Source organism: Littorina saxatilis, linkage group LG16, assembly GCF_037325665.1.
Source record: "Littorina saxatilis isolate snail1 linkage group LG16, US_GU_Lsax_2.0, whole genome shotgun sequence".
Classification (NCBI taxonomy): Eukaryota; Metazoa; Mollusca; class Gastropoda; order Littorinimorpha; family Littorinidae; genus Littorina; species Littorina saxatilis.
Genome location: NC_090260.1, coordinates 47,281,545 through 47,291,842, shown reverse-complemented (window position 1 = coordinate 47,291,842; position 10,298 = coordinate 47,281,545).

The window sequence follows — 10,298 nt, the reverse complement described above, 5'->3', positions numbered from 1 at the left end:
TGGGGATACTATATGATGTCGGAGATATCATGGAAGATAAATTGCCATTATTTAATACTAACTTCAAAAGAAATAATGAGTGGCTGCTGACACCAGTTGACGGCATGTTTAAAATCAAGGATAAGCCACAAATTGTTTATAAGATAGCTAAAATTCTTCAGCTTCAGGGGGGCTTTGCCTCCCAGACCCCCCCCCAACGGGGCGTAGCCACGGTACCTCACCTCTACCGACCCCTGGACCCCTGGTTGTAACCCCCCCCCCCCCCCCTCGGGCTTATAACTGCTCCGCCCCTGGAGACCATCCAATCACAGGCCCCGAATTCCCCCACGTGTCTATCAGAATAGCTATATTAATTTGCTTATATATTGATGTGTTTTAATGTTGTTGTTAATTTACTATCAGAAACAATACAATTTTTCATTTTGATATAATACAATATCATTGTATTCTATTGTTGTAACAGGCTGATTCCAAATAGTTTGATTTTAACGGCATAGCTGCACCAATCACACATAGCTACATGTAGTTAAACATGATTTTCCTGATTACAACTTTGATAAACTTGAGGGGCGGATCACATCCTTTTTAATGGGGGGGGGGGGGGTCCAAATTTCTTTTAGGGACAATTAGACGCCGCCGCGAAGCGTTCAGTTGAGGGCGCAAAGAGTTCGAAACCCAGGCCGGGGGGTACGGGGGCATGCCCCCCCCCCTGGAAAATGTAGATAAAAACAAAGAAAATGGAGCAATCTGGTGCAATCTGCCAATCAGCTGAGCCAAGAAACTTATCCCACACCTTCCAAAAAGTAAATTGAAGAAGACAATTAAGTTTGGATCAAAACAACGACAATTGAACGACCTGGTGCAAGCTGAGCCAACAAATTACCCAACTACTTTCCAAAACCTTCTCTTAGAAGATAAAGGCCCCCATCCCCGAAAAATGTGATGAAAATCAAGGAAAATGGAGGAATCTGGTGCAATCTGAGTATCAGTTTTTCTTTATTTTCAAATGTGTTCTTCTTTTATTACATTATTTTTAGGCTGGGGGGGCGTACCCCCCCCCCCCTGGATCCGCCCCTAATTATAAACTTGATCAGTTGACAAGACCTGGTCATGTACATCACTAATAAAAACCGCAAACTAACATAGTCACAGTGCGTCCGGCTAAGTCTTTTTTCATGCAATACTGAAATAACTTTAGTTTTCAAAACTGGTTACTGGCCCCAAATGGGTATGCTTCCCAACAGTTTGTGAACGGAGATTACCGATGAGTAGACTTTTTTGTTTTAATCAATGCTTCATCGATCAGCTTTGCAAAATGGCTTCACTGCAAAGAGAAAACGAATGAATATCACAGAAGGAATTTCTTGTGGCGTGGCTATACGGCTCAAGGACAGGGTGAGTAGGAATGTTTGCTGGTACAGTGAGATTAGCTGATCGTGATATTGATAACTTATAAAGGCAGGATAAGCGTAGATAAGACATGCTCATTTGGGAGGCATGCAGCCAACATATCGGTGGGTCAATAAATATGACATGAGATATCTATCTCATGATCCGATATGATTTTCTAGCCTAGAAAACATAAAAACATCATGACACCCAAACAATAGGTACAGTTTTTAATGGCAGCCATACTGCGTACATGTTGTTCGCACAGCCACGACAGCGGCACGTGACACAATCACTGACGTCATTACTAAAAATAGATGTCCCTGACCCAGTCATTGTTACATTCAGTCATAGATGTTGTATTCTATGCATTCAGTGCAGTATTGATTGAAAGTTTCAACAAGAGCGGAGAGCGAGGCCTGTCTCCCTAGGACTGAATTGGTGTATGTGCAGTGTGCAGAGCATATCTCAACAAGTCGCGTAAGGCGAAAATACAACATTTAGTCAAGCTGTCGTTCTCACACAATGAAACTGAACGCACTGCATTTTTTTCACCAATACCGTATACTCGTAGCATCGTCAGTCCACCGCTCGTGGCAAAGGCGGTGAAATTGACTAGTCTGGGCCCGTATGCATGAACTAGAAGTAAGAAACACTGGAAGTAGAGGCCTCTTTTCGAAGTGGGAACTCCCGAAGTCAACTTTCTAACTGTTCACAATGCATGAACTGACTTGAACGCCAAAGTAGTGACAGCGAGAGTATTAAGGTCAAGGTCGGGGAAATTGGGGGAATCCCTACTAATACGCATGCGCACGTTTCTATCAACATGGCAGTCAACGAAAATGGCAAGGCACGTGTGCCGCTCAAAAAGAAAGTAGACACAGAGGGGCGTTCTGCGCCTTTTTCAGATGGTGAAATTGCTGTACTCTTGACAGAAGTGTTTTACGAAAGAACGGTTATTCTGTCCAAATTTCAGAACAGTCTAACTGTTAAACATAAAGACGCTGTCTGGTCCAAAATTGCCAAAGAAGTGTCGCTCTCTCTCTCTCTCTCTCTCTCTCTTACGACACACGCACACACAGACAAACGTACACTCATGCACATACTGACACTATGACACAAGTGACACTGACGGCACACATAAACACACACACACACCACACACTGCACACACACACACACACGCGCGCTCGCGCGGCGCACACATATACACACACACACGCACCCATACACGCACGCACACAGTCACAAACAAATAACCACACACTCACTCTCTCTCACTTTCTCTCATTCTCTCTCAATCTACACTCATACACACACTGAAACTATGATGACACAAGTGACACGTCACACACACACACACACACACACACACATACTCACCGTAGTGACACACATATACACACGCGCGTACAGTTGAAAGTCAAGACATGATATGATTTTTTCAAAGCAAATGAATAAAATTAACACAGAGGCAAAACCCGGTTTTTGCAGCCGGAATGCAATTGCGGAGGCTTAAAAAGGAAAAGATTAATAAAAAATATATAGCTCCCGGCGGAACTTGAACCCGGAGCAAATGAACGAGAGTCCGGAACCGTTACCACTGCACTATGTTACTCGTGTAGAATAGAGGCATGATGAAAAAAGGCATTCTGAGTTATTCAGTCGTGCTGGTTTGAAAGCTCGCCACCTTCGCCGAATGACTCGAGCACGTTTTTTTCGGTCAGTAACTGATCGAACTGTCGCTTTTGAGTCACTCTGTTTTAAGCATTTCACCTAAATTAAACAAGAATGTCACAGTCCGTGTCTATGGTGCAAGGTAGGAGACCGTCTCATTGTAGCCAAGTTACGACAGTTGCTCGATTGACGCATTTCACGTCTTCGATATTGTGTCTGAGATAATTTCCCAATGAGCTGCCTTTAAAAACGGAATGTCCTGCAATTGTAGTATGCGCTGGAGGTTTCTTTTGGATGGGTAAGGACCCTTGAGATGCGATATCGTCGTATAATTATGTCAAGCGAGAGGCCCTTGACATTGGAAGTGGGAACTTCGAAAGCAAAGTTGCCAGCTACTCGGTATGCACGAGCTAAATTGAACGCCGAAGTAGTGGCTTCGAGAGTTCTGAGGTCAAGGTCGAGAAAATTGGGGGAATCCCAATTAGTGCGCATGCGTTTGTAAACGGTAGGCTTGGTGACCAGAAGAAACAAATCTCATCGCGAGTTCGTAAATGGGCAAACGTTGATCGCGCTGTAGCTTTTACTATAATTGTTGTTTTTAACTGGTTGAACGAAAGCTGTGATAATTGTCCTTAAATAGAATGACTGTCTATAATAATGATTTCGTTGACCAGAATGTTGGGGACAATAAAAAAAGGTTGTTTAGGTAGCGAAGTCGGTTAACTTAAAACTCTTTTTGTAGTGTTTTTTTAATGATTGTGTATCGGTAAAACTGCTGGACAAAAATAGTTTGGTCAGAGCGAATGTTTGTGTTACTGGTAAATTTAAAAAGGCAGAACTCCATTGTTTGGGAATCAAGATATAAGGTGTAGTGAAAAGAAGATAAGTTCAGCGAATTTCATATTATTTGAGAAAATGTGTGTCCGAATTTTTAAAACAGAAAAATTGTTGTACTTAGGTGTTTGTAAATTACGTTTGTCCTCGTTAATTGTGAAGAGGATGTATGTTTATATAAAGTTCAAAGTCAAGATTGGATTTTTGTAGCCTACGTGCGTGTGTGCATGTGTATTAGACATAATACATAGACATAGAACACTTTATTATCTCAATTACGATAAACTCGGGTGTGGTGAATCACAATAAACAGCATAAAACGTAAGAACATGAATAAAATATCAAGGCGCAAATATAGTCAGCTCATCATAGTGTGGGGAGTGGGTACACACACACACACACACACACACACACACACACACACACACACACACACCGTCGAACACACACATAACGTCGAACACACACACACACACACACACACACACACTCACACATGCACACAACGACGCCCATTTTCATAGAAACACAGTAACCCCCTCGTATAAGCGGGAATGAAAGAGTGGTGGCCAATGACCCAGAACAAACAAAAGTCAAAGCTGGCAACTCAGGTTTGTATTCAGGGAAATTTGCACGAAATGCATGCAGAAGATACGACTTTTCCCTCTATTTTCTCTCTTTGGGAGCGTCAGCTCGGTTTGACATGAAAAACTGAAGAAAAGCCCTGCCTTTTTGCACTGAGAAACTGTGGAAGTAGCGTGTTTACTACTGGGTCTGGCTGTAGTACATTTACCCTCATTTACTTCCTCGTTAGCTTCCAAAGTAAACTCTTTTTTCGTCCCATGCATGCGAAAGTGAGGATGTACTTCCGATGTCACTCAAAACTTTAGAAGTAGGCGCAAAATACCCTGAGTTACTTCCTCGCTTTGCTTCGAGGTAAACCCTTTTTCCGGCCCATGCATACGAAAGTGAGGCAAGTACTTCCGATGTCACTCAAAACTTCGGGAGTTGTCGCGAACTTCCCCCATAAGCATACGGGCCCAGAATAGCGCTGAGCACGGGATAGCACGCTTTTTTGTATCTCTGTTTTTTTACATTTAGTCAAGTTTTGACTAAATGTTTTAACATAGAGGGGGAATCGAGACGAGGGTCGTGGTGTATGTGTGTCTGTGTGTGTGCGCGCGTGTGTGTGAAATAACAATGACCGAGACTTTCAGTAATTCCTTCGCGTGACGTCTAACCCTCTTACGCCATTACGTGAGCCAAAAAAGAAGTTTGAGTTTTTTTAATTTTGAACAAGACTACTTATGAAGAAGACCAAAACACAACATCAACGGAAAACTAGAAACAACTAAAGAACTAGGATGCAACAAGGGGAGGTTTCGAGGAAAAGAGAACAGCTAATCCGTACAAACAAAGGCAGCTGGCACGACGTGGCCCCGACTGAAAGGAGCTGCCCAGAACCGGGTGTGTTGGCGAGGAGTTGTTGCGGCCCTATGCTCCACAGGGTGTCTACAGGAATAAGTCAAGTAACTTAGTAAGTCATGCATATTTGTTTTTGTCGAAGTCGGGGTACTGCTTCACAGGCCAAGTTGTGGTCACCGTCTTGAAGTGAGGTCGCAGTGACTGAGTGAGTTGGTCGTTGGGACGCCATATCTGAAGATAAAAGAAAAATATATACCTTATACACAGGAGTATGCAACACTGAAAAATGATTTGTTTTGGCAGGAATGACGTTTGGATGATTACGTCTACATGAACAAAATTTTCTCTTTATACGTTTGCTCATTGGTGTAAAAATCCAGCCCCCCCTCCCAAATGATCACACACACACACACACACACACACACACACACACACACACACACACACACACACACACACACACACACAGTGATGAAAGTGCGCATCTCTTCCCACCCTTGCAGCGCTTTGAAAGTTGGAAGCATTAAGCATTAAAGGTAAAAGCCATCGTGAAGATACGAACAAAAAGTATGACGTCTAAAATATATAATGTTTCAAACGCATAGTGTAAATAACAGAAAATATATACATGGTTCAAACACACACACAATCGAGTGCACGCATCCATAAACACACACACAGACAAACACACACACACAATAAATGTACGTCCAATGGAACGTGTGCGCGTGTGTGTGGATGCTGTTTTCAGGTAATAGAAACCCCCACATGTATGGCCTATGCCATGGGTAAGAGAAGTAGAACAAGTCGCGTAAGGCGAAAATACAATATTTAGTCAAGTAGCTGTCGAACTCACAGAATGAAACTGAACCCAATGCAACGCAGCAAGACCGTATACTCGTGGTCCACCGCTCACGGCATAGGCAGTGAAATTGACAAGAAGAGCGGGGTAGTGGTTACGCTATGCTGCATAGCACGCTTTTCTGTACCTCTATTCGTTTTAACTTTCTGAGCGTGTTTTTAATCCAAACATATCATATCTATATATTTTTGGAATCAGGAACCGACAAGGAATAAGATGAAAGTGTTTTTAAATTGATTTCGAAAAAAAAATTTTGATAATAATTTTTATATATTTAATTTTCAGAGCTTGTTTTTAATCCGAATATAACATATTTATATGTTTTTGGAATCAGCAAATGATGGAGAATAAGATAAACGTAAATTTGGATCGTTTTATAAATTTTTATTTTTTTTTACAATTTTCAGATTTTTAATGACCAAAGTCATTAATTAATTTTTAAGCCACCAAGCTGAAATGCAATACCGAACCCCGGGCTTCGTCGAAGATTACTTGACCAAAATTTCAACCAATTTGGTTGAAAAATGAGGGCGTGACAGTGCCGCCTCAACTTTCACGAAAAGCCGGATATGACGTCATCAAAGACATTTATCAAAAAAATGAAAAAAACGTTCGGGGATTTCATACCCAGGAACTCTCATGTCAAATTTCATAAAGATCGGTCCAGTAGTTTAGTCTGAATCGCTCTACACACACACACACAGACACACACACACACAGACACACGCACATACACCACGACCCTCGTTTCGATTCCCCCTCGATGTTAAAATATTTAGTCAAAACTTGACTAAATATAAAAAGCAAGATTCGTTCACCCATGTAATGAATCATGTATGGACTGGGACAAATTTTTTTTTTAATTGATTTTTTTTTGTACATGACTTTATATGCATGGATATAAATATTTATAGAAAATATATAAAACACACACACACACACACACACAAACCCAATAAAGGTACGTCCAATGGCACGTGTGTGTGCTGTGTGCAGGTAATAGCACCGCACTCCCTCCCCCCTCATGTAATGATGTATGGCCTATACCATGGGTCATAGATTTTTACGAAATGGAAATCTAAAACGTCCAAAATATATAATGATTCAAACGCATATTCAGACCTGGGAACCCCTGTTTTGCACTTTGAGTATTCTCAAACAAACTTGGTGTATTTTCAAAAAAATGAGCGTACTCCACACAGCGTTTGCACATCCATGATTAAAACATGCCTCATGCGCGTCAAAATGGCGGGGGAGACTGAGAAACGTGCCGAATAATGTTGCAAATTCTCTATCTCTATAGTATAACCCCTGTGGCAGAATACAGCAAGGTTAGGAACACTTTAAGAAAGTTTTACAGACTGATAAATGGGATTTACCTGTAGAGCCAGTTGATGCGACAGCAGATTGACAGCTGCCTCGATTCAAAGCTGGGGAGAAGCAAGCGGTCCGCAAGTGGCAACATTCGCTTTCGGTCTGACTAAAGACTGCGCGACCGCACGCGACTGCACGCGACCTTGCACTACCTTGCTGGGCCTCAAACTAAATCATGTACGTGTAATATTTTTTATATATCCAGTATCTGTACAACATTATCATACTTTGTACCGAGTTTTAAGTCAGAGAAACAAAACACACGGCTAGGTTCGTCTGGGATGCGGTCGCGTAGTGTTTAGTCAAACCGTTCGTTTAAAGGCACAGTAAGCCTCCCGTAAACCATCACAGAGCTCCCCGAGCGTCTAGTTACAGTACAAGCATACTTCCATTTGAACGCTCACCGAACGGGAACATCCTGGCTGCTTTCTGTCGAGCGTGAGACATTTTCAAAGAATTTATTTTCGTAGACTTGTTCCGTTAACAACAACGGCGCCTCGTTTTTGCGCTAGACCTAACTTTTAAAATCTAAATAATAAATTGACAGCTTGTTACACAAACATTCTTTAATCATAAAAGAATTCGTTTTTCATCAAGACAAGATCAGAACAATTCGAAGTTGTGAAAGTTTAAAAAAAGAAAAGCCCGGAAGCAGGGTCACGCAAGGGTCGTAGCAGACGACGGCCGGTTTATCAGTGCAAATCGCCGTTCCTCTCAACAGTCAAAAGCCATCGCTAGAGTTCTTGTGAACCACAGCCGTTGTTTCGTGCATAAAAAAACGTGCTATTGTAGATAAGCTCACGTCGAGTCGCATTCAAATGACTAACTATGACGCCGACTGCATTGTGAAAAGGGAAAACTGGATCACACGGGTTCACGATGGCTCAGGGGTAAGATAAACCACGCAAAAATAAATTCTTTGAAAATTGTTCGCTCTTTACGGAGGGCACCTAGGATGTTCTCAATTGGTGAGTGTTTAAATGAAATGGTGTTTGTACTGTGTGTAAAAGCCTGACCGTATCTGTGATGGTTTACGGGAGACTTACTCTGCCTTTAACAGCCAATGGGGAGGCCTTCCGGTCGCCTCGTCTGCTAGAAAATGTCGCGCCAGAATGCCAGAAAAAGCCATTTGGCTTCAGAATCGGCTATTCTAACCGGGCGCATCGTGTGCGCCGCAAAATGTTTCTAATTACCCCAGAGATCGGGGCCCAAATCGGCCGGGTTTGGGAGGAGATAGCGATGCAAGGCCCCAAAACGGTCGCGTATTATAATATAGATGGACCACAATTATTCCTTCACAGGTAGGATTTTAAAATTAAGTAGCACTTTCATTCTTTCACGTGAATGGCAGACCAGTCAATTATACTGAACGCAGATCTTCTTGGTTCATTAATTCAGATATTATTCGTCAAGACAACCGCACAGTGGAAGGGGACTATCGTTACATGCATTTTATGCAGTTAGTTTGTCGGACACGAAACGCATTTAGGTTGACTGCGCATTTCCTTTTGAAGAGTGTCCGTTAAGTACATCTTCAGTCTGATTTTTGTGTTCAAGTATCATGTATACTACTGTGTAATGTAAACTGCCAATGTGTTATATTTAATCTTTCACTCAGTAGTGAAGTTTGAAATTGACTGGACTATCGTTTTACTTGGGACATGAACATCAAAGTGACATGTTAACTTTCAATGGTTGAATAAAAGTTAAAGATCTTCAGCTATATCTCGGTACTTGAGAATGCATGTTACCAATATAGGTCACAGTTTCCGTGATCACCTCGTGTTGCCCGTCGCGATATAACCTTCGTGGTTGAAAACGACGTTAAACACCAAATAAAGAAAGACCTCGTGTTGTAACGGACGATCGTGTTTGTAATCCTACTGAAATGGGACACGACATGTAACGATAGTCCCCCAATTTCCAAATGTAATGTCCACGAAGGCAACGAAATCAACAGATCTGTGTTCTATTACATATTCATTATTGAAGGTTCTTCCCATAAAAAGCAAGAAAGATAAACTCTGTTGTTTCATATAAAGGAGAAATAATTCTTCAAACAGGGTTGGTGTTGCCGATCCCTTTTTTTGACGCCATTTTTGACAAAAAATTCCACTTTCATCCCGTTTTCCTCTTTATTACCAAATACTGATCGCGGACTGTCCTTGCTTGTGCTGTTTCTTCAGCTTTCCATTGAACCGTTACATATATATGTCACAGTGGAAATGAGAATCCAGTGAGATTCCGAATCGCACTAGTGGAAATTGGAATTCCAGTTTGCACTAGGGCAAACTAGAATTCTCATCTCCACTGGATATTTGTTAGTGAAGATTGGAATTCCAGTTTGCCCTAGTGCAAACGGGAATCCAGTTTCAGTGGAGATGGGAATTCCAGTTTTCACTAGGGGAAATAGGAATTGGGGGAAATAATGTGTTCAAAGGTTTATAATTGTTGTTAAAACCATTTCATTTTGAGTCATTCATGATTTTAAGGCTTACTCATTGCAGCTATTGAAATGCAGAAATAAAAATAAATATTATTGAATTGATATAATCGAACAACACAGAGTAGAGTTTCTGGAACTTAACAGTGTTGAACCAAGCAATTTAAAAGAAATAACTCTGATACAAGCATTACGGTCTTCTAGTTCTACAGGATGGAGCACCAAGTCTGTCGCTTGCTCTTCGAGAACAGTCTGCAAATGCAAGGGCAACTGTCTTTTTTTTCATTTTTCATT